This window comes from Peromyscus eremicus, chromosome 1 (genome assembly GCF_949786415.1).
Source record: "Peromyscus eremicus chromosome 1, PerEre_H2_v1, whole genome shotgun sequence".
Classification (NCBI taxonomy): domain Eukaryota; kingdom Metazoa; phylum Chordata; class Mammalia; order Rodentia; family Cricetidae; genus Peromyscus; species Peromyscus eremicus.
The window spans coordinates 188279521-188302944 of NC_081416.1; the positions used below are offsets into that span (position 1 = coordinate 188279521).

Below are 23424 nucleotides of genomic sequence, written 5' to 3' on the forward strand. Positions count from 1 at the left end.
TAAGTTTTCTAGGATTACATAGATATATTTCAGATAGATAGGTAATCTTCAAACACTTCAAAGACCTACAAAATATGGCATTCAAAATGTTTTAAAAATTTAGACTTTCTGGACAGTGAGACATGTCTGCTCCTGGCAGCACCGATTTACTTCAGAGAGGAGGATGGGCATTGAAGACACTCTGTATGGAGTTTATCTTCACCTTGGCAAAAATAGCCATTTGGGCAAGAAACTGTTCTTGCCTGGACTGCTTGAAAAAATATATCGACTGGACATGCAGGACCCATAGGAAAGTGACCACTGATCTTTGCTTGGCAAAGTGGTCCTTCAGGTTCTTGCTTAGCAGAAGAAACTGCCAGACATTCTACAGGACACAGAGAAAAGTGACTGAGAGACTCTAGGCCTGTGGGTTGAAGACAGATGCCCCAACTTTACAGAAGAACTCTGTATAACTATCCAGGCTGCCAGCTGTCTCTGTCTACTCTTGCAAGACTCCTGAAAGTTGCTTGCATCCTTCTCTCATTTCTCAGGTAATATTATATCCTTCTGAAGTTTTTGATGTAGTTGAAGACTAGATAGTTATAATTTCCTTAGTTATGATAAAAGATAAGTTAGATATGAAACCTTAGACTCACAAATATAGGATAGATAGGATATCTTCTTTAATTTTGCCAAATACAAATAGACTAGATATTATAAATAGACTAGATATTGTAACTGTAATTCTTGCTTGATAATTGCTTTGTTATATGTAATTTTACTATGTTAAAGTTAAAACCTTCCTTTTTGGAAAAAAAGAAAAAGGGAGGTGCTGTGGATGATTGATTGATAAATAAAGTGCTGACTGGCCAGTAGCCAGTCAGGAAGTATAGGTGGGACAAGGAGAGAGGAGAATTCTGGGAAGTGAAAGGCTGAGAAAGGGGACGCCACCATGAGGTGCAGGATGTAAAGTACCAGTAAGCCACGAGCCACGTGGCAAGGTATAGATTTATAGAAATCAGTTAATTTAAGATATAAGAACTAGATAGCAAGAAGCGTGCCACAGCCATATAGTCTATAAGTAATATAACTTTCTGAGTGATTATTTTATAATTGGGCTGTGGGACTGTGGGGGGTTGGTGGGACCCAGAGAGAAACTTTCCAGCTACACCCCTTCTAACATGGTTATTTGTTTCTTAGCTTGTTGGTTTAAGGGCATTAGAAGTCCAAAGTGACAATGGGGAAGTCTGATCTTCCAGTTCAACAGAATGTTTGTTTTGGCTCCTAGCAGAATACTCTTCTGTCTGGAACTGAAACTTACAGGACACAGAACTTAAGGTTGAGGGAACAGGAAACAAAATTTTCCTAGTGGGTCATTAGGGGTGATGGTGAGAGAAACTATTTCTCCACATCTTGATTCCTGGGACACCCAGGCCCTGATTATGGAAGAAACCTTACCATATATTGGACACTGAATCAAAGCATGTATTGTCTTCTGGAGAACCCTGCCACAGCCCTCCAAGCTGCTGCCCAATAATTGGCCCTGTAACTGTTCCTTCAAAAAGCCATTCCTTCTTTTTATGGCCAGCTGCTTCAGGATGGTGGGGAACATGGTAAGACCAGTGGATTCCATGATCGTGGGCCCACTGTTGCACCTCTCTACTCTGAAGTGAGTTCCCTGGTCAGAAGCAATACTGTGTGCAATACCATGATGGTAGGTAAAGTATTATGTAAGTTCACAGATGGTGTTTTTGGCAGAAGCATCTCATGCAGGAAAGGCAAATCCATAAGCAGAATAAGTATCTACTCTAGTAAGGACAAAGTATTGTCCTTTTCATGGTAGAAGTGGTCCAATGTAGTCAACCTGCCACCAGGCTACTGGCTGGTCACCCTGAGAAATTGTGCCATATCTGGGGCTGAATGTTGTTCTATGCTATGGGCAGATCTGGCACTCAGGAGCAGCTACAGCCAGGTGAGCCTTGGTGAGTGGAAGTCCATGTATTTGAGCCCATACATAATCCCCTTCTCTGCCACCATGGCTTCTTTGTTCATGGGCCCATTGGGCAATGGCAGGAATGGCTGGGAAAAGAGGCTGACTGTCCACAGAATGGATTATCCTATCTACTTCATTACTGAACTCCTCATCAAACCTAGAAATTCCAGAAGCTACATCTATAAAAATCTCAACAACATGACTGCCCCACAGTGAACTGAGCAAAAGCAAGAGCAACAAACATACCACAGTGTATAGGGAAAAGTCTACTCAGCCTCAATCCTACATTGAAAACTACAGTCAACTGAAAAACAGTGGGAGCAGGAGAAATAGTCTCCACCAGGGAAAAGCCAATAACCAACTGGTTATTCAATAACAAATAGTCAGCTTTCAAAACGTATTTATAAGTATGATGGATGGGCTTAGTAGTTTATTTAGGAATATATGTATGCAGTAGCAATTAATGAAGAAAGAAGCTACTGTAAGATGTCTTTCTGTATGCTGTGAATATATGTTGTTCCCATTGGTTAATAAATAAGCTGCTTTGGCCTATGGCAAGGCAGCTTAGAGGCAGGCAGGAAATCCAAGGAGAGAGACAGGGAAGAGAAATGCGGAGTAGGGGAGACTGCCATCCAGAGACCAACATCTAATGGAATGCAGGTAAAGTCAGAGAACACACAGTGATACATAGATTTAATAGTTATAGGTTTAGTTAAACTATGACTTAGCTAGCAAAAGGCCTGACATAGGCTATCCAATTTGTAATTAATATAAGCCTCTGAATGATTATTTTATAAGCGGCTGAGGGACCCTGGGGCTGGGCAGAACTGGAGTAACATGGGACCTGGTGGGATCAGAGAAAACTTTTGGGTACAAGAAGCCATGAATTTAAAAGAGAGCAGAGATGGTATATGGAAGGATTTGGAGGGAGGAAAGTGAGAGGATAAAGTTTCTAGTTATATACTAAACTCATAATTACAAATGTAAAACAAAACAAAACAAAACAAAAACAAATGAACAAACAATAAGAAACCCAAACTAAAACCAAACCAAATCAAATTTATATATCTATCAAGGAAATGCAGATTAGAACTCCTTTAAGGTTCCATGCTGCCCTAGCTACAGTGGCAATCATCAGTAAAAGAAATGATAACTAATGTTGGCATAAATGTGGGTAAAGAATGTCATACACTGCTGTGGGATAGAGAACAAGAGAATGAACTTCTGAAATAAGTGTAGATGTTCTCAAAGAAATGAATAAATCAAAGAAAGAAAACTACTGTGTGACCCAATTACAGCACTGATGTGTGACATTTTTCCTGTGGAAACAATGATAAACATCCACTTAAGGCAGATAAGGAACCAATGGGAACCTAAGTTGGGGAACCAACAAAGTCAACTTTGCTAAAGCAATAAGGTTTCTTTTTAGGGATATTTTGTCTACATGTATGTCTTTGCACCATGTGTTTTCCTAGTGCTACCAGAGGCCAGAAGAGGGCACTGGATGCCCTGGAGTGAGGTTAAGTGAGGTTACATGTTGGGTGCCCATGTGAAGGTGCTGGGAATTTCAAGGGAGTCTTCTGAAAGGGCAGACAGTGCTCTTAACTACTGAGTCATTTCTAAAGTCAAGTGGACCAATGAGTTTTATTGGGGTCCCTTACAAGAGCGTGGGTGAGGGGTTACTTATAAAAGGACAAAGGATTCAATGTGAGCTGCATCACCCTGTGAGAGTGATGGCTAATGAAGCTGGTCACCTGGGGATCACTGCACAGCTTGCAGGCAGCACACGGGAGGTTGGAAGTGTCTTTCAAGCCACTCACTACCTCCTCCAAGCAGCTTGTCTTATCTTGTCTGGTCCACACAGCTTGACTGTGTCTGCTTCATGGCTGGTCTGAGCATCTCCTGTGTAGCTCAGCTGTCTGACAGTGTCAGCAGTCCTTACTGGTAATATATGATCGAGGCAGGAGGGTACTAATGAGTCTTGCCAGTTTCTGTGATGACCTCCTGAAGATATTAATGTAGGAAAAAGGGGCTGGCTAAGGAACGCCACCCTGACCCTGGAGCCCAGAACTATGGAAAAAAACAGCCTGGATCTGGGACCTGAGCCAGAGAAAGAAATACTTTATCCCCAAATCCAGAACCAAAGAAACATGCCCTGACTCTGAAACCCATACCAAAGAAACACTCTTGGTCCCTAGAATCACAGCCAGTGAAAGAAATATGCCCTGGTCGTAGAATTAGAGTTAAAAAGCCAAAAAAGGTCAGTGAAAGAAAAACAGTTTGGCTCTGAAATCAGGGCCATCTCTGCCCCAACCCACAAAACTAGCCAATCCCTGAGCAGAAAAAAAAATCTAATCAATCCCTGGTTAACTCTGCCCCCAAGAGATCCCACATAAACCACCCTGCCTGGTAAGTTGTGGGATGTTCTCCCCTCCCCCATAGAGGCAGCCACTCTCCTGGACTCCTCCTTCTCAAATAAATTTCTTTCTCAAAAGAGTCTTGGGCATGAAGATCTTTATTCGCTGGCCCAGAGATTACTAAGACGTCCCATAGTGGGCTGAACAGAAGAACCTTGCTGAGACATCCCCTGGGGGGGGGGGTAGCAGAAAAAAAAAGTAACAACTTTTTGCTGGAGCCAGAGGAAATTGCTGCACTTCTGCAGGGGTTTCCCCTTTAGCAGAGTGAAGCAAAAGAAGCAACATCTTAGGCTGGAGAAGAAGCAGAACTCAGCTAGGAAGCCCTCTTAAGTGGAGGCTGAGCAAAGCTCAACTGCAGCAGCTCTCCAGGAGAGGAGCAGGACTGCTATATCCTGTGGGGAGACCATCCCCCACTACACCAGGCATAGTAGTCTGACTCCTGAACAGTCAGGATAACTTTTTCTGTTGAGCTTTCTTAACAGCTCTGGCGTGACTTTCCCAAGTAGTCAGGATACCTTTCCCTCCAGAGCTGAGCTGTCCCATTGCAGCTCCAGTTGTCAGAGCTGTCCTAGTAGCTCAAGGTGTCATCTGACTCATGAAGAGTCAGGATACCTTCCCCCCAGAGTTGCAACACACTCGCCTATAATTGTCTATTTGTGAGCTTCAGGAGGCTTCTTGCAGGATAAAATATTTCACCTCCACTTTTAGCAATGGCACTGAACCCTTGTGTCATGATCCCTTTTGGGTTCCATATCAGATATCTTGTATATCAGAATTTTACATTATAATTCATAGCAATAGCAAAACTACAGTTATGAAGGAACAACAAAATAATTTTCTGTTTGGGGGTCAACACAACAGGAGGAACTGTATTAAAGGTCACATTAGGAAGCTTGTCTTAGAGTATCCTGTTTCTTTCCCTCTCTTTTAATATCCTGTGTTTTAAGGAGAGTCTTCCAAGATGGATGGGTTTAATCTCAGAGGAAGCTGATACACAATAACCACTCCTGGGCATATACTCTAAAGACTTGCCATTTTACCAATAAGCACTTGACCATCATATTCATTGCTTCTTTATTGACAGTATCTAGGAAATGGAATTACCTTAGAATTCCATTAACTGACACATGGATAAACAGAACTTAGTGTCCTGGCTCTTCTGTGGGATGTCTTTCTATACGCTGTGGATATGTTTTATCATCACTGGTTAACACAGAAGCTGCTTTGGCTTATGCCAAGGCAGAATATAGCCAGGCAGGAAATCTAAACAGAGATATAGGGAGAAGAGGGCAGAGTCTGGGAGACACGATCCAGCCACCCAAGGAACAAGATGCCAGCAGACCAGTAATGTGGTAATACACAGATTAATAGAAATGGGTTAATTTAAGATATAAGAGTTAGCTAAGAAGAAGACTGAGCTATTTGGCCGACCATTTACATGGTGACTTACAGAGGCTTCCTAGTGAGACCTTACTCAATGTCAGAGAATCTGAGCTTGCTTTACCCAACAGGGCTGCATAATAGGATGATTTGGCCTGGGACATGTTTACCAGGTGTTTGGGAGGGTCTACACTTGGCTGTAAGGTGTGCTTTGATCTTGCAAGGGGGAGGTCTTTTGCCTCTCCCCTTGGCATATTATAAAAAGCCCCTTTGGGCTGGAGAGATGGCTCAGATGTTAAGAGCACTGGCTGCTCTTCCAGAAGTCCTGAGTTCAATTCCCAGCAAGCACAGGGTGGCTCACAACCATCTATAATGGGATCTGGTGCCCTCCTCTGGCATGCAGGATACTGTATATATATATATAATAAGTCTAAAAAAAGAGAGATTTATTTGGGAAGGAGGAGTCCAGGAGAGTAGCTGCCTCTACCAGGGTGAAGAGAACAGCCTTTTTTCTAACTGACCAGGCATGGCAGTTTACATAGGAAATCTTGGGGGTGGAGTCCATTTCCTAGATACTGTCTTGGGGGTTGACCTGGAGTCCAGGGTTCTACTGTCCTGTTCTGTGAATGGTTGGTTTCGCAAGTCAGTTGGCCAGAGGCAGAGATGGTTCTGATCTGACTGAGTCAAACTGTGTTTCTTTCTGCCCTGATCTGAGCCATCTTTCCCTAGTTCTGGGCTCCAGGTTCAGGGTGGGTTTCTTTAGCCCACCCCTTTTTTCTACATACACTCCTTGTGAAGAGGCCTAACTTAACATTAGTGCAGCCATGACAGTCTGAAGACTAACAATACTGGGACTAGGCCTCACTATTACAATAACCAGGAAAAGCCACAAACTGTACCCTGCAGAAGACCAATCAGAATTGAGACAAACAAGTACTAGATGCTCCAGAACATTAAAGATAGCTTACATCACTTGTATATAAGTTGCTAATTTCCTTGCAGCAATTCCAGTATCAATCCTTGTTTGATAAGACTTCTGTGCCCCACTCTTACCCAATTGGGAGTTCAACCCCCATCTGAATCTGGAATTCCCCTACCACTACAATCCTTTACTCCTTAAAAACCCTGCCATAACTGAGCTCAAGGATCTTCCTGATGCAACCACTGTGTTGGAACAGACAGAGAACCCAAGCTGGAGCTTGCAATAAAGGTTCTTTGCTTTTGTATTTGAAAAAAAAAAAGCCCCTTTGAATAAATCTCTGGGCAACTGGGTATTGACATAGCCATCTTGTGTCTCTGTCTTTCTTATCATCTCAATCTTTCTACCTAATATTTCCTCATTCTTCTCTCCTCTACCCAAGAGCCCTTCAACAGGTTGGAGCTGGGCTCCAGCAGATTCCCACACATTTATAATTAATATAAGACTTTTTGTGATTACTTGGGGATGGGTGGTTGGGACAAAGAAAAGCTCCACCTCTGATTACATGGCTCCAAACATTTTGTTTTTGCATTTTAGTAAGATGACATGTAGAAGCCAGGAAACTAGAAGGAGACCTGTAGTGTAGATGCAGGAAAAGTTAGATAGTAGAATATAGGTTATATGAAATTAGACAGTGGGAATCATGGGGGTAAAATGATTTAAACATGTATTGTAGTTTGTCTTAGTTAGGATTTCTATTGCTCTGAAAAGACACCATGACCATGGCAACTCTTACAAAGAAAACATTTAATTGGGCTCCCTTATAGTAGAGAGGTTTAGTCCATTATCATCATGGTGGGGAGCATGGCAGTGTGCAGGCAGATACATCTTCATCAGAGGGCAACAGAAAGTGGGCTATGACACTAGGTGCTATCTTGAGCAAATATGAGACCTCAAAGGCCACCTCCACAGTGACACACTTCCTCAACAAGACCGCACCTACTCCAACAAAGCCATACCTCCTAATAGTGCCTCTCCCTAAGAGCTTATGGGGGTCAATTACATTCAAACTACCACAGTAGTGTTGAGGATAAGTGAAGGTTGCTCAAAGGTCAACTAAAATGAGATGCTTGTAAAAAGCTAGATGGGAGTCTATCATTTTGCAACCCAAGCAAAAAATATGAGAGGATAGGAGAACCCATGTGATAGGTCATTGGATAATGTGTACTAGATGTTTAACTGGGGATGGGGCAAAAAGAAAGGAGTAATAGTGGGTGGGTTAATGAAAATGAAGGGTATATGAAGTCTTATGAAATCACATTGTCTTACAAGTTAATAGGAAATACAATTTTTCAAACTTTGAACAGCAGCAACCCACATAGGTAAATAATGTTGCTCTTAGGTACCAGGGCTATTAAATGAAATGCTATATACCAAGTATTGGTTATCTGACTAAGAATTACTGGTCATGGAGGCCCCAGAGGCACATCAAACAGGTCTTCATTGCCAGTGCTCTTCCTTGGACACCATAAGTACATGGCATTGCTGAAGACACAAAACACTTTGGTTATGAGATAGAGAGAAAGCAGTCTTGAATGTACCAGGGAACTCTTCCTGCTGGCTAGCTTCCATAGGAGTGCAAGATTCTGTGCAGGTACCTGGCAGAGAAAAGATGGCAGCAGTCTCATTTACCCTGGACCCTGCATCAGTAATACAAACCTACTTGGCAAGATGTGTGCACTGGTGCAATACTGGCACATCTGTTTATGGGCATAACCAACCTGTCTCTTGATAGGATTGACACCAGGTCCATTCCACCAAGTAATTCATGTCTGGTACTGTACACATGGTTTTAAAAAAAAGTCATGGCTTGGGAATTACAGGTCCAAGGGCAGAACCTATTGATGTTTTGTTAATGATCATGTTAATCTGCCATCTAAATATTCATGTTTATAATTATCAATTTGTACTACTCTGAAACTTGAAGTTTCCTCTTGCAGTAGTAGATAATTCAGTTGAAATAGCTGTTCAAAAAGTACTGAGAACAAGTAACTGTGCAAGACTGGCACAATTACCATTTCATCATGGTTGAAGGAGGGTGCCAGGAGCCTCCTTTCCCTCAATGAACATCTACTGGCAGTTAATGGAAGGTATATTATTTTAGAGTATGTGGTGGTTTGAAAGAAAATGACCCCCAAAGAGAGTGGTAACATTAGGTTTGGTCTTTTTTGAAGTAGGTGTGGCCTTGTTGGAAGAAGTGTGTCACTGTGGGGGCAGGCTTTGAGATCTGTTTTTGCTCAAGCTTAGCTCAGTGTGACACTCAGACTACTTCCTGTTGCCTACAAGTCAAGATGTAACTCCTTCTCCACTCTCAGCTCATTCTCCAGCACCATCTGCCTGCATGCTGCCATGTCCCACCATGATGATAATGGACTAAACCTCTGAAACTGTAAGCCAGCCCCAATGAAATGTTTTCCTTTGTAAGAGTTGCAGTGGTCATAGTGTCTCTTCACAGCAATAGAAACTCTAATTAAGAAAGAGTAATTACTTCCCCATTTTCCTTAGTACTTCAAAAGTAATTTCTGCATGCTTTCAGGAACTTCTCTTGTTCTTTTTATGAGACAGGGTCTTTGTGTAACCCTGGTTGTCTTAGCATTTGCTCTGTAGGGTGCCTTAATCTCCCAGAGATCAACCTACCTTTACTTCCAGTGTCCAGGGATCAAAGGCACGTTCTACCATGCCTTGTGACCTTAGGGATTTCTTTTTAATTATTCAATTTTATATGTGTGGGTGTTTTGTCTGCATGTATGTATGTACAGTATGTGCATGAAGTGCCTACAGAATCCAGAAGGTACCAGATACCCTAGTACTATAGTTACATACAGTTCTGAGCTGCCAGGTTGATACTGTGATTCAAACTAGGTCCTATGAAAGAACAGCCAGTGATCTTAATCACTGCACCATCTCTCCAGTCCCAATCTGGGGATTTATAATCTGTGGTGGTATTTTACTTGTACTGAAATGTGATTTTAATTGTATGTTAATAAATAAAGTTGCCTGGGGGTCAGAGCTATTAGAGCCATAGTAAGAGCATGGCGGTGGTGGCGCACACCTTTAATCCCAGCACTTGGTAGACAGAGCTAGGTAGATCTCTGTGTGTTCAAGGATACAGCCAGCATTGGAGACACACGCCTTTAATCTCAATACCATAGAGGACCTGGAGGGCTGTACATGCAGGCAGTGACGAAGCAGTCATGTGTTTGGGTTTACAACCAATGAGAAGGCAGAACAGAAAGACTACTTAAAGACATACACACAGGAAGTAGGCCCTTTTTCGGAGAGCTCTCTTGGCTGAAGCAGGAAGGGTAAGGCTCTTAGTTCTGACCTCTTGGCTTTCTTCTCTGAATCGGCTCTGTGTTTCTTATTTAATAAGACGGTTGGTTACATCTACAATAATCTATAAGTGAGCATGTACATTTTGTCACATTCACAGTTTTTTTTTTGCTTTTTCGAGACAGGGTTTCTCTGTGTATCTTTGCGCCTTTCCTGGAACTCACTTGGTAGCCCAGGCTGGCCTCGAACTCACAGAGATCCACTTGGCTCTGCCTCCCGAGTGCTGGGATCACATTCACAGTTTTAATTCTTTACACTTTCTCAACTTCTTGCTATTTGTATAGTTTAAATCTAGTATGAAAATTTTTGAGAGTGGATAAAAGATGAGAATTTATTGGAGCTTTTTTTGTGTGATTTCTTTCATTATGAATTTTCTTTCATAGTTACTATTTCAGCACTAGGTAAAGGATTTGTCAAATTGAATGTATTTGGAGGGTGGAACTTCCAATGAACAGCAAGACATGGGGACTATATATGGTATAGCTTTATAAGGCTTGCCTGAAGTATGAATTTAGTGAGGTATAACAAAATTATAGGAAAAATTAAAGCTTTCTCACAATTTTTGATACTACATTTTGTCATTATTATTATTATTTGTTATTGGAGACAGGATTTATATAGTCCTGCCTGTCCTGATTTAATATGAAAATCAGGCTGTCCTTGAAGTCACACAAATCCCACTGCCTCTGTGACTGAAGTGCTGGGATTAAAGGTGAGCACCATCATGATTGGAATTATTATGAATTTTTAGAGGCTGAACAAGATAAATGTTTTTATTATAGCTTTTCTCAGGGGAAGAGATGGCTTAGTGGTTAAGAGCGCTGGATCTTCTTCCAGGGAATCAGGGTCCAATTCCCAGCACAGATATAGCAGCTCACAACTGCCTATAACTCCAGCTTTGGGGATCTGATACCCTCTTTTGGCATCCACGGGTAGGAAGCATATATGGAGTAGACAGACGTGAAATGCAGTCAAAATTCCTATACATATTTTTTAAAAAACCTTTTCACACAGTTACATTTGCAGAATTTTATTTTAATATAAACACTGTGATACTTTTTAATAATTAAACCTCATTAAAGACATTCACAAGTTTCATATCTTTATGGCTATATTATGTATACTGTTGTGACTTGTAAGCAGAGAACACCAGATAAATGCTACATCACATTGTTTATATAATGGCATTTTTCTCTACAATATAAATTTTCTGATGAACTTGAATAGTTGAGGACTTAGTAAAAGATTCACCACATTCCTTACATATGTGAGGTCTCTCTCCAGTATGAACTCTGTAATGTGTTCTAAGATTTGAACGCTGGATGAAGGATTTGTCACAGTCTTTGCATTTGTAAGGTTTCTCTCCAGTATGAATTTTCTGACGTACTCTAAGATATGAGCTTTGAGTAAAAGATTTGCCACATTCCTTACAGAAGTAATGTCTCACTTCAGAATGAACTTTGATGTTTTCTCAGATTTGAATGCTGGGTAAAGGCTATGTCACAGTCTTTGCATTTGTAAGTTTTCTTTCCAGTATGAATTTTCTGATGTTCTTTAAGAGTTGAGCACTTAGAAGATTAGTCACATTCTTTACATCTGTAAGGTTTCTCTCCAGAATTTTCTGATGTGTTCTAAGAGTTGAGGTTATAGCAAAGCATTTATCATATACCTCACATTTGTATGGTTTCTCACCCATATGGATTCTGTGATGCATTTTAAGATTTGATAATTCAAGAAAGGACTTACCACATTCTTTGCATTTGTATAGTTTCTCTAGAGAATGAATTTTCTGGTGCCTTCTAAATGATGAATAGTGTCTACAGAATTTGTCACACTCATTGCATTTGTAAAGCTACTCTCCAGCATGCCTTTTCTTTTTATGCATTTTCTGGTGGCTTTGAAGTGCTGATAATTGAGGAAATGACTTTCCACATTCTTTGCATTTGTAAGGTTTCTCCCCAGTATGGAGTCTTTGATGTGTTTTAAGACTTGAGCACTGAGTAAAGGATTTGTCACAAACGTTGCACTTGTAGGGTTTCTCTCCAGAATGAATTCTCTCATGTTTTGTAAGAGTTGACTTCAGAGAAAAGAATTTGTCACATTCCTTACATTTGTAAGGCTTCTCCCCAGTATGCATTTTCTGATGGCTATGAAGTGCTGATAAGTCATGAAATGTCTTTCCACAATTTTTGCATTTGTAAGGTTTTTCCCCAGTATGGAGTCTTTGATGTATTTTAAGATGTGAACACTGATTAAAGGATTTGTCACAAACATTGCACTTGTAGGGTTTCTCTCCAGTATGAATTCTCTGATGCTTTGTAAGAGTTGACTTTACAGGAAAGGATTTGTCACATTCCTTACATTTGTAAGGCTTCTCTCCAGTATGTAATTTCTGATGGTTCTTAAGTACTACCAACAGGCGAAATGACTTTCCACACTCCTTGCATTTGTAAGGTTTCTCCCCAGTATGAAGTCTTTGATGTGCTTTAAGACTTGCACTCTGGTTATAGGATTTGTCACAAATGTTGCACTTGTAGGGTTTCTTTCTGCATTTCTCACACTGGTGCGGTGTCTCTCCAATGTAGATTATTTGTTTTATAAGATTGTATGTAGAGCCAAAACAGTCATCATATTCTCTCCGACTATGCTGTTTCTTTGCAGTGTAGTGTCTCTGATCTTGAGGAATATTAGGACAGATATTTAAATATTTCTCACAGTTTTTAGATTTGCAATGTTCTTCTCCAGTGTGCATGCTTTCATGTGTATCTGGGTTTGATGAGCCAATAGAGGCATCCCTGTGATTACTGCATCTGTAGTTATTAGAGTTTTCTGTAATTTCACTTATTCTATAAAGTCCACATGTGGAAGGACCACAAAGCACTTTGCCAAGCTCATTACACTGACAAGACTCCTTTTCAGTCTTCACATGTTGATTGACAGGATCACATATGCAATAGTTCTCTGAAAATGAGTACAGTTCAGATTAACTGGGCTTGTTCCAAGATTAAACATTTGATAAATGACAGAGTCTTTCAGTAATCTCTTCAGAAAAATCAACCAGCAACTATTTAGAATAGAGTGCTTAGTAGTCAATCTTACTCTTTCACTATAATTATATGGATTCTCACGAAAAAACAAAGCGATAGCCTTCACGGAAGATGAAACAGATATTAGAGGAATCAGTAATTAGCCTTGGGATGGAGCTCACTGACAGATTATAATTAGAATACATGTCTCTAATTTTAAATATTTATTTCCTCAGGTATTGATGAAAAAGAGTTTAATCTAATCCCAGATTCACAGTATTTGTACTTCCTAATACCAGCAATGAAGAGCACTGTTGAGAATTGCTTTTAAGATTAAAGGCTTACTCAAAAGCATCAAAGAATTTTTTTTTCTTAAAAAAAGGGATTAGGTTCTTCAAAATTCATAGATGCAAACCAAGTCTTCTGCCAGACATCAAAGGTCATTTGAGGCAGGGCTGTCATGGACACCTATTGCTTATTTCTATCCTCCACTGTCTGAGATCCACACAGGACTGTGTTTCTTAACTTTCCTCATAGGGTTATTCTCAAGTCCACTCTGTACATGGACTCCAAAGATTATTTCCCAGATGTCTGTGTGTTCTCCACTGGGAAGAATATAAAGGATGTGATATAAAGACAGATAACAAGGAAGGCAATTACAGAATAATTCTACCCCATGGACTCATTTTAGACACAAAATAGTTCAGATGCAATAAAGCACAATGACTTCTAACAGTTACAACAGGTAGAATGCATCCCGGGAGCAGGACACTATAGTAAGTTAAATGATCAGGAATCCTTTCAAGTGGAATTAAATACAGCAAAACCATTTTCATCTCTTGATTTCTCTTTTACTGGAAGCCATCACTGTTGTCCTGCTCATTCACAAGCCCACCCTGGTTGTGGCTATTCTCTCCTTTCCACATTCCAGAGCAATCTTATTTGCTCTGGACAGGTGACCAGGCCTAACTTGCACATAATAACCCACATATTCTGTGAGGTAGCCCACGACTCATGACAGAGTTTTTAGAAAGAATACAGACATCTAACACAGTACTGTGCTCTGTACATGAAGAGAACACAAAGTATGGGAATATAGGAATGATTTCCCAATTGTTATTTCCTGTAAGTATTCTAAACATATTTAGGGAGAAATTTCAGTTTGCATACCTTGAGTTTTCCGCATAATTAAAATGATGTCAAATGCAATTATGGACATGGAACTTAAGATATAGGTGGAAGTAGCCCCAAATCCTGTGACATATAATCTGTCCTGTCTGTAAAATATGCTAGGCCAATGGTGCAGCAGAAAGTGAGGGAATAGCCAAGAAATGTCTGAATTTACTTATGGCCCAGTCTACAAGACTGAACCCATAGACAACACTGCTTGGGTAACCAAGGACCAAAGACTAGATAGATCAGAGAACAACAGTAAAACAAAACCTACCGGTATAAAAAGAAAAAAAAAGTGTCAATAAAATGATTCCTTATGATATTCTACTATACTTATAAATCAGTGCCTTATTCTATCATCATCTCACAAGCTTCCTCTTGCAGCATATGGGAAAAGATGCAGAGACCCACAGTCGGTCAGTATGTGGAGAAAGTCTACATGGGATGTCTCCATTAAATCCCTCCCCTCAGAGCTCACGGAACCATGCAGAGAAGAGGTGAAAGGCATGTAAGATCCCGAAGGGATAGAGGACAACAGAAGATCAAGGCCCTCTGAACCAACTAGCTAAGTGTAAGTGAACTCACAGAGACTGAGGCAGCAGGCACAGGGGCTACACAGGTCTGCACCAGGTCCTCTGCATATGTATTATAGTTTTAAGCTTAGTCTTTTCATATGACACCTGAGTATGAGAATGAAAGGGTCTCTAGTGCTCGTGTCTGTACGTAGAACTCTTTTCCTTCTATTGGGTTACTTTGTCTAACTTCAGTATGATGGTTTTTGCTTCATCTTATTATATTTTATTTTGTCATGCTTGGTTGTTATCTCTTAGCAGGCTATTACTTTCTAATGAGAGTCAGAAAGGGAGTAGATATCGAGGGGAGGGGATATGGGGAGGAAGGAGTTGTAGAGGGATGGGAAAGTATCATCAGAATATACTGTATGAGAAAAGAATCCACTACAATAAAAGGAAAACAATGGAAAAGAAGATTTGGGTGCAAACATTATATGCTGCTACATTTCTGAATGCATCTTGGAACCAAAGCGAGGGGTGCATGATACCTCTAAAATGGAAAACGGAAGGGAAAAAATTAAATATCATGAAAAAGTTCTTCTGTAATACCAAAGTTTCCATAGTCCTCTGTTATTTCCAAGACTGCGTAACACAGAGCTTACAACCTATAAAGCTGGTACATAAAAAGGATTAATTAGGAATTCTACAAGCAAAATTTCTCACCCAGAGAGACCAGGTTGCTGTAATTCTCCAACATTACATCAGTGTACAAACACCTCTGAGCAGAGTCCAAGTATTCCCATTCCTCTTTTGAGAAGTCTACAGCTACATCCCAGAATGTCAACAGACCCTGAAACAAAAAAGTACAGCTTGATCATGTGATACTGGACAGAGTGCTTTCTTGGGTATATGGAGACTTGAAGAAATTAGGGCTGTAGATGAGGGAAGACAATTACTCAAAAAAATTGTTTCTGATATAGTCACATCCTATAATGAAGGTTCTAACTCTGTGAAAAACAGGATGACACAGTAGTCTCACACGCAATACACTCAAAACAAGACACACATTTAAGGTCTGGACATGGTTATCTACCTGTCATGGATGCTGTGTTTATGTCCCACAGGATCACAGTGTACATGTCCCAGAAGGAAAATCTGTTATGAGGAAATGTGATTTTAAATGCTGTACCTGTAGATCATGCTACAGTGAATTAAAACCCATATTTAAAAAGAAGCACAGAAACTTAAAGAACACAGGAAATACCCTCAGAATATGGGATGGGCAAGAACTTATTAAAAAGAAAAAACACAAACCGAACTGGAAATAACCCCAAGTATCAACAAATGGAACTACATGGATATAAAGTGTTTCTGTTTATCCAAAGAAACAATCAGCAGAGCACACAGACTCCCCACAGAATGGGACGGAATCTGCACCAGTGATGTTTTCGATAGGGGCTCTTACCTAGAATTTACAAACAATTACAGAAATTAAATACCAAGGAACTAAAACTGCCAATCAATATATGTGCAAATAAGTTGAATAGACTCTTTGCGAAAAGAGAAACACAAATGACCAATAAATTTTGTAAAACGTGTTCAGGATCCTTAAAATGCCATCATGGAAATGCAAACTAAAACTACTTGAAATACACCTCACCCCAGGCAGAACGACATCAAGCAATCTGACAACATATGTCAGAGAGGATGAGGATGAGGAAGAAAGATCCCCTTAGTAACTGTTTGTGTGTAGTGTAGTGTAATTAATACAACCATTGTGGAAATAAGTTTAGAGAGCATTGAAAAAAATTAAAGATAGAACTAATATATGAACAACTCTTTCACTCCTGGGCATACACACAGGGAACTCCATTCTCCACTACTGAGATAATTACACCCCATATTTACTGCTGCTTATTCACCAAAGCGAAGAATTGGAATTAACATAATTGTCTATCAACAGATGAATGGATAATGAAAATGGTATACATATAAAATGGAATACTATACAACTGAAGGGAAAAATGTAATAAAAATTTTCAGGATAATGGTGGGACTTAGAATATGTAATCGTAAGTGACGCCATACAAGTCAGAAAGAAAGAAATCATGTTTTCCCTCATGTGTAGAATCTAGCCAATAATATGTGTATATGGGAAACAATGTACATGTGGGCACAGTAGAACATGGAGAAAAGAGAACAGGAAACTTTAAATCAGGAGTTCAGGTATAACTGAATGCAGGTAATGAATACCAGTTATGAAAAATGATATAAAGCTAATTGCTTTTCTAGTTCTAATTCTGTCACGTCTTTTGGTTTTGGGTGGTATATAATTACAACATAATATACTCAATAGTAAACATATAAAACATAATGTGAGGCTCAGAGCTTCTATTCCTAATGACAACTCTAACTGTATAAAATTATATTAAGTTGTATAGTCTTTGGGTATAGTTAATTCAGTAAGTGAATTTTTTGTTATGCGTTTGTTTGGAATGACTTTTAAAACAAAGTTAAAAAAAATCCAGAAGCAGAAAACTAAAGGCATCCAATGTCTCAGAATGTAACATTTCTAGAAAAAATAGTGGACATGACCACTGACCTGGGATATGCTTATTGGAGAATCAGCCATTTCTTTCTGTTTCTCTTCTTTGACTTTCTCTTTCAGGAACAATGAACAGATGGCTTGCTGCCCTTTCATATAAGAGATCAAAAAGAAAATGCAAAAATTAATACTAAAAACTGATAAAGAAAAATGTCAAACCTCATGAAAAGACACAAGGAACAGAATTTTTTCAGGTGTCCAGTAAATGATTCCAAAGACAGGAGAAGATGGAAATACATTTAAAGCCTGGAGGGAAAATCATAATCAACCATATTGTTGCAACGAGACAAACAGTCTCTAAAATGGATGGAGACATAAGTGCATTTCAAGATAGGCATGAATGAACACAACTCACTTCAATAAAGCAGCACAGCAGATATTAAATAGGAGGGAAAATATACAGAGGAGAGTCAGAGGAATTATCCATGGGAACATGGTAAGTAATACATTTCATGTGAAGAATTGATAAGTAGAGGAGAAATGGGAGGCAAACCACTAACTCTCATAGTAAAGAAACAATACTCCCAAATATCCAACCAGCAACTGCTGTGGAAAACCCTTTTGTACACTGTGAAGATTTGTCACTGTGATTGGTTTAATAAAGAAGCTGATTGGCTAATAACTAGACAGGATAGGACTAGGCAGAAAAATCAAACTGAGGATGCTGGGAAAAAGAAGGGAGTTAGGAGAATTGCCAACCCAGATGGAGAACTAGTCAGACACACAAAATGGGACAGAGGTAAAGGCCACAAGCCTTGGGGTAGTACATGAATTAATAGAAATGGGTTAATTTTCAAGAGTTAGTTAGTAATAAGTCTGAGCTATTAGCCAGGCATTTACAATTAATATAAGACCCTGAGTGATTACTTGAGAGCAGTTGTGGGACAGGGAAACTTCCACTTAAAAACAACATTAAAATCAAAACCATAAGAAATAAAACCCGATGAACAAAAATTCTAGCCATTCTAGAAACCAATACAGAGAATTTTAAACCAAATATACAAACCCTTAATTTAAACAAACCTAGCACATGAGCCAGCTGTACCATTCCTTGGCATATGCTCAAAGGACTTGACATTCTGGTCATTGCTGTTCTACTCACAATAGCTATAAAAGGGAAACAAGTCAAATGTCCTTCAACTGACAAATGGATAGTGAAAACATGGTACAAGATTCCCGAAAGTTGCTTGCATCCATCTACCATTTCTCAGGTACCATTATATTCCTTCTCAGGTCTTTGATGGGATTGAAGACTAACAGTTATAGTTACAACTTAGTAGATAGAACATATTAAGTATTAGATTCAGGTTCTTTAGGATAGGACACCTTTTGGAATGATCTTTGTAACATGCCATTTACCTATGCTCTATACTTCTCTGGATTTTAATATGTGTTTCTTGCTTGATATTGTTTGCATTGGTTGTAGTTCCCTCTTATCTAGGTCATTATCCCTCATTATTCCTGGACAATATTTGATAACCATTCCTTTGTATATAGTCTTGTATTAGGTTAGAACTTTCTTATTTAGACAAAAAGGGGGAGATGTAGTGGGTAGCCATTCCAGCTTTGTTCTGGAAGTTCCAACCCCCATTGAGACTTCGGCAACTGTCACGCCTACAAGGCGGGGCCAAGGGAGGCGCCTGGGGACCCGAGATCTGGATCGGCGAACACTCTCTTAGTTCCAGGACCCTGGATGGTGGAGGTGGACAAAGCAGAGCTCCAGAGAACACCGCTGGACTGTGATACACCTTCCCCAGACCCCGCGACCTACCTATCCCTTAATTTGTAAGTTACGCCATTAAATAAATCTCCTTTTAACTACGTGGAGTGGCCTAAATAATTTCACCAATATGGTACATTTATATTATAAAATATTATTCAGCTGCGAAGAAAATTGAAATCCTAAACTTTGCAGGTAAATGAATGGACCAAGGAAAGATCATATTGCGTGAGGTAACTCAAACCCAGAAAGACAGACATTGCTTGTTCTCACTCATAGGAAGTTCCTAGCTCCAAATCTTCAGATCTGAGTACACAACCTGGAGTGATCAGATCTGAGTACACAACCTGGAGTGAGTACAGTAACAAGAAAAATAAAAATAGACCACAGTGGGATATAGGGGACTAACAGAGAGGGAAGTAACAGGGAACAAGTGATCTAAAGGGAGAAATGGAAAAACAGGGAGAGATTTAATTATAGAGAAGAAACAGATGTAAACACAGAAGAAGGACAGTAAAATTACACTAAGAATGTCTAAAAAGTCATAAGCAATCATACTACTGTCATCTACCATTAATGCCTATAACATAAGTCTGTGTATACATTTAAGAGTTAGAGTATAAATGAAAGTTTCCCATCTGCCATCTGGGCTGATAATGGTCCTCACAGTGCCACATTTATTTTTTTTTAATAAAACCACCAACACTAGGTGTAAGAAGCCTGCTTTGAAGTTGTTGGTTACAACTATCCTTGAGATTATCAAAGCATTACAGGCTACTGCTGTTGCCCATACTTGCCTCCTAGAGGTAGAAGGTGAGTCCCTATTGTTGAAGAAGCCATGCATTTTGCACACTGATCCTAGAGGACTTGAGTAGATCAGAATTTAAAACTTCCTGTCTAGGGACTAGCTTTCATGGTACCAGAAGGCAGCATTCAAGCTTCCAAAGGAGGGAGCCAGCCAACAGTCCTACCCAGCTAGGACACCCATGAACCACAACAATGGTCTGCACTGCATGATAGCCCTAAGGGTGCAAGAGTGGCACACAGACCTTGGTGGTAACCAACAGCTTCTTATTGGACTTAAGACCCTCTCAAAAGGGGGGAAATCATGCCTGGTACTAGAAACCTAGCCAGTGTCTCCAGAGTTAGTGAAGTCAATAATCTTAGAGGAGAATCTAGAACTACTAATTTACTAAATCAGCATAATCTCTAACTGCAGTCTAAATATTTTCTTATTCCCACAGATAAATGTAGTTTCTCACCCCTCACCAAGTAAAGCTATTTTAGCAACAAAGGGAGATTATTATAGAAAACCAAAATCAGTGAAAATGCAGAGTTGTGATGTTCAGTCCCAACTGACACAAACAACACAACTTCTTCACCTCAGGCTCAGGGATCACTGAGAATGAGGGGTGGGAACACTGTAACAGTCAGAGGAACAGGACATTTGCTGTTAGATTGTGTCTCCTGGAAATGTCAGAGAAGCTACACGCATGAAATCTTACAAACATGGCAGACTAAACATAAGTAGAACAAGGACTACACGAAGAGACATGCTGACATGGAAGGGAGAAACTAGGCCTTAACCTTAATCAAACACCAAGGGATTCTGAGAGCTGGAGAAATAGTCTTTCCCAGAGAAGTGTGCACTATATGGTTACACAATACCAAATGTTCATTCCTGAAAACATACAGACTGTGTAAGTTACATTTTTATGTTTAGGAATACATACAAACATAAAATGACAATAAAAGAAAAAGTTATTAAGAAATAAAAACTGCCTTGCAAAGTCAAGATTTCAGATCATCTACATAAAAATTATATAAGGGCTTTATATCATTTTCTATTACTGCTACTCACATAAGTAAAACTTAATAGGGCTAGAGAGATGGTTCATTGCGTATGGGCATCTGTTACTGTTTTAGAGACCCAGGTTCCATTCCCAGACCCCAGACAGTGGCTCCCATCTGTCCATAAATACAATTACAGACTGCACATGATATACAATCATACATGTAAGCAAAACAGTCTTGGCAAAACTGATTTCATGTTCTACATCCACATTCATTTGATCCCCTTTCCACGCCTTCACCAATCCCTCCAAAATACCTAGAACCTTAGCTACTGTCTCCTCTCTCCTTTCAGGCCACTTTGTTCTGCTGCACAGGTGATCAGGTCTGGGTGATCAGTGAGCCCTGCACAAGAGAAAGAGATTCTTCAGAAAGCACCTGGATTTCTAACACAGTACTGTGCTCAGTAGATGAGGAGAAAATGAAACACAGGATTCTACAAATGACCCCCCCCCCCCAAGCTGGAACGCAGGGTCAGAATACTGAAAATATTTAGAAAGCATTTTCAGTTAGTGTCACTTGAATCCCACTTCCAAGCACAGCTCAGTCAAATCTCAGGGGCAGAAATGTAAACGAATGACTGGGATGAGAATATCATACATAGTGAGGTTCTGAATTTATCATGGACCAAAAGTGATGGAAGCCCTATACCTCGGAAAAGGACTCACAAGAAGAGAACATTTCATGACAACTTTCTTTGTTCCTCTGAGGATTTTGCTTTATTCTGTGAGGCGTGAGACTTCTTCACACACAGCTCACACACATGCAGACTGGTTTTCCTAGGAACCCTGAGGAGGAGCAAGGGAGACTGCAAACAAACTATTCTCACCCACAGAAACCAAACTGCTGCAATTCTGCAACAGCCACTCTGTGTACAAAGCCCTCTGAGCAGGGTCCGGGCATTGCCCCTCCTCCCGGGAGAAGTCCACAGTCACACCACTGGCTATCAACAGACCACAAAATAAAAAACAACAGTTTGAATCATCCTGTTGGTGCACACCTTTAATCCTAGCACTTGAGAGAAACAGGTGGGTGGAACTCTGTTTTCCAGTCCAGCCTGGTCTACATGGTGAATTTTGGGGTCAACAGAGCAACACAGGTATTTTGAGTCGCAAACAAAGCAAACACAAGAACCACAAACGAATAGTTTGGTCATGTGTCCATGGACAGGAGTGCCTTTCTTGAACTGAGGAGAGAAAAGACTATTGTAGAGGTTTTCTGATGTAGATGAGTGATCATAATTATTCAAAATATGCCTCCTAATATCATCCTATACTATAATGCCTTTTCTTTGCTTCGAGAGAGAGGGTTTCTCTATGTAATATAATCCCACTGAGGGAGAGTAAAGACCATCACTCAAATTTTTTGATCCAGTTAAGCAAGCTTTATTTCTGTCAGACAGATCTATATCCCTAATGTGGGGTTTGAAAATATAGTACTGAATAAAGGAGAAAGTGGGGCTTATATATCCCCCAAAACTGCAGAGCTAGGGTTTTTTTTGAGGTTTGGTGGATTTCCAGAAGAATTTTGGTTAATTAGGAACTTTGGTGAACATTTTAAATTTATTTGGCAGAACATCTTATCAGGGTATGTTCAAGCTGTGAGTCAAACCCCATAGGGTGGGGAGCATGTCAAATTCCAGAAACAGGTTAAAACACGGTCAACTTGAATTTGGCAGCAAACAGAAACGAACTTGTTCTGACCTTGTAACAAAATGGCTTCCATACTTAAGGTGGAGTCAGGCTGGTCCATCATTAGCCCTGGCTATGAAAGTCACTCTGCAGACCAGGCTGGCATCAAAGCATCAAACTCAGAGGTCCACCTGCCTCTGCCTCTGGGGGTGCTGAGATTAAAGGCATGTGCCACCACCGCCTGGCTCAGAATGCCTTTTCTAACTGTGAAAACGCTGTGACCTGACACCCGCAAACAGCATACTGTGCTTTCCAGACTCCCAGGTGCAACACTAAGAACTCAGCACAAGAGGACACATTTCCTCTTTCCTTTCTTTCTTTCCTCTTTTTTTTTTTTTCTGTTGTTGTTTGCTTTTTCTTTGTTTGGGACAGAGTCTCTCACCCTGTAGGAATGGGTGTCTTAGAACTCATTATGCTGGTCTCAAACACAGGGAGATTCATCTGCCTCTGCCTCTGGAGTGCTAGGATTCAAGGCCTGTGCCACGAGATCCGGCAAAGACACTTTTCAGAATGCCATATTTACACCACAGAGTGCATATGTCTCTGATGGAAGAATAATGGTGTACAAAAAGTTTACTTTCAAGTGTTACCGTTTACAAACCATACATGTAAAACTAGCAAAAAATATCTTTATGTGATTAAATCTGCAAAAATTCCTTTCATGTCTAATATCTAAAAGCTCTCCTGTGATGCTAAATCCCCAAGTCCCCAGGTATAACAAGGAAGCTCGTGTGGATGAATGAAAATTTGAAGAGCTTTTGAAAG

General features: G+C 40.1%; 1 long non-coding RNA gene and 1 pseudogene across 1 annotated transcript; one reads left to right on the plus strand and one right to left on the minus strand.

Annotated features, from left to right (window-relative positions):
• The first annotated feature begins 5542 nt into the window (after positions 1–5542).
• Positions 5543–21952, plus strand: LOC131894408 (uncharacterized). Its single transcript, XR_009374910.1, has 3 exons — positions 5543–5738; positions 17461–17833; positions 21264–21952. It is a non-coding gene; the product is annotated as an uncharacterized LOC131894408 (long non-coding RNA).
• LOC131894399 (zinc finger protein 54-like) lies at positions 10965–18458 on the minus strand (annotated as a pseudogene).
• Positions 21953–23424: the final 1472 nt, after the last annotated feature.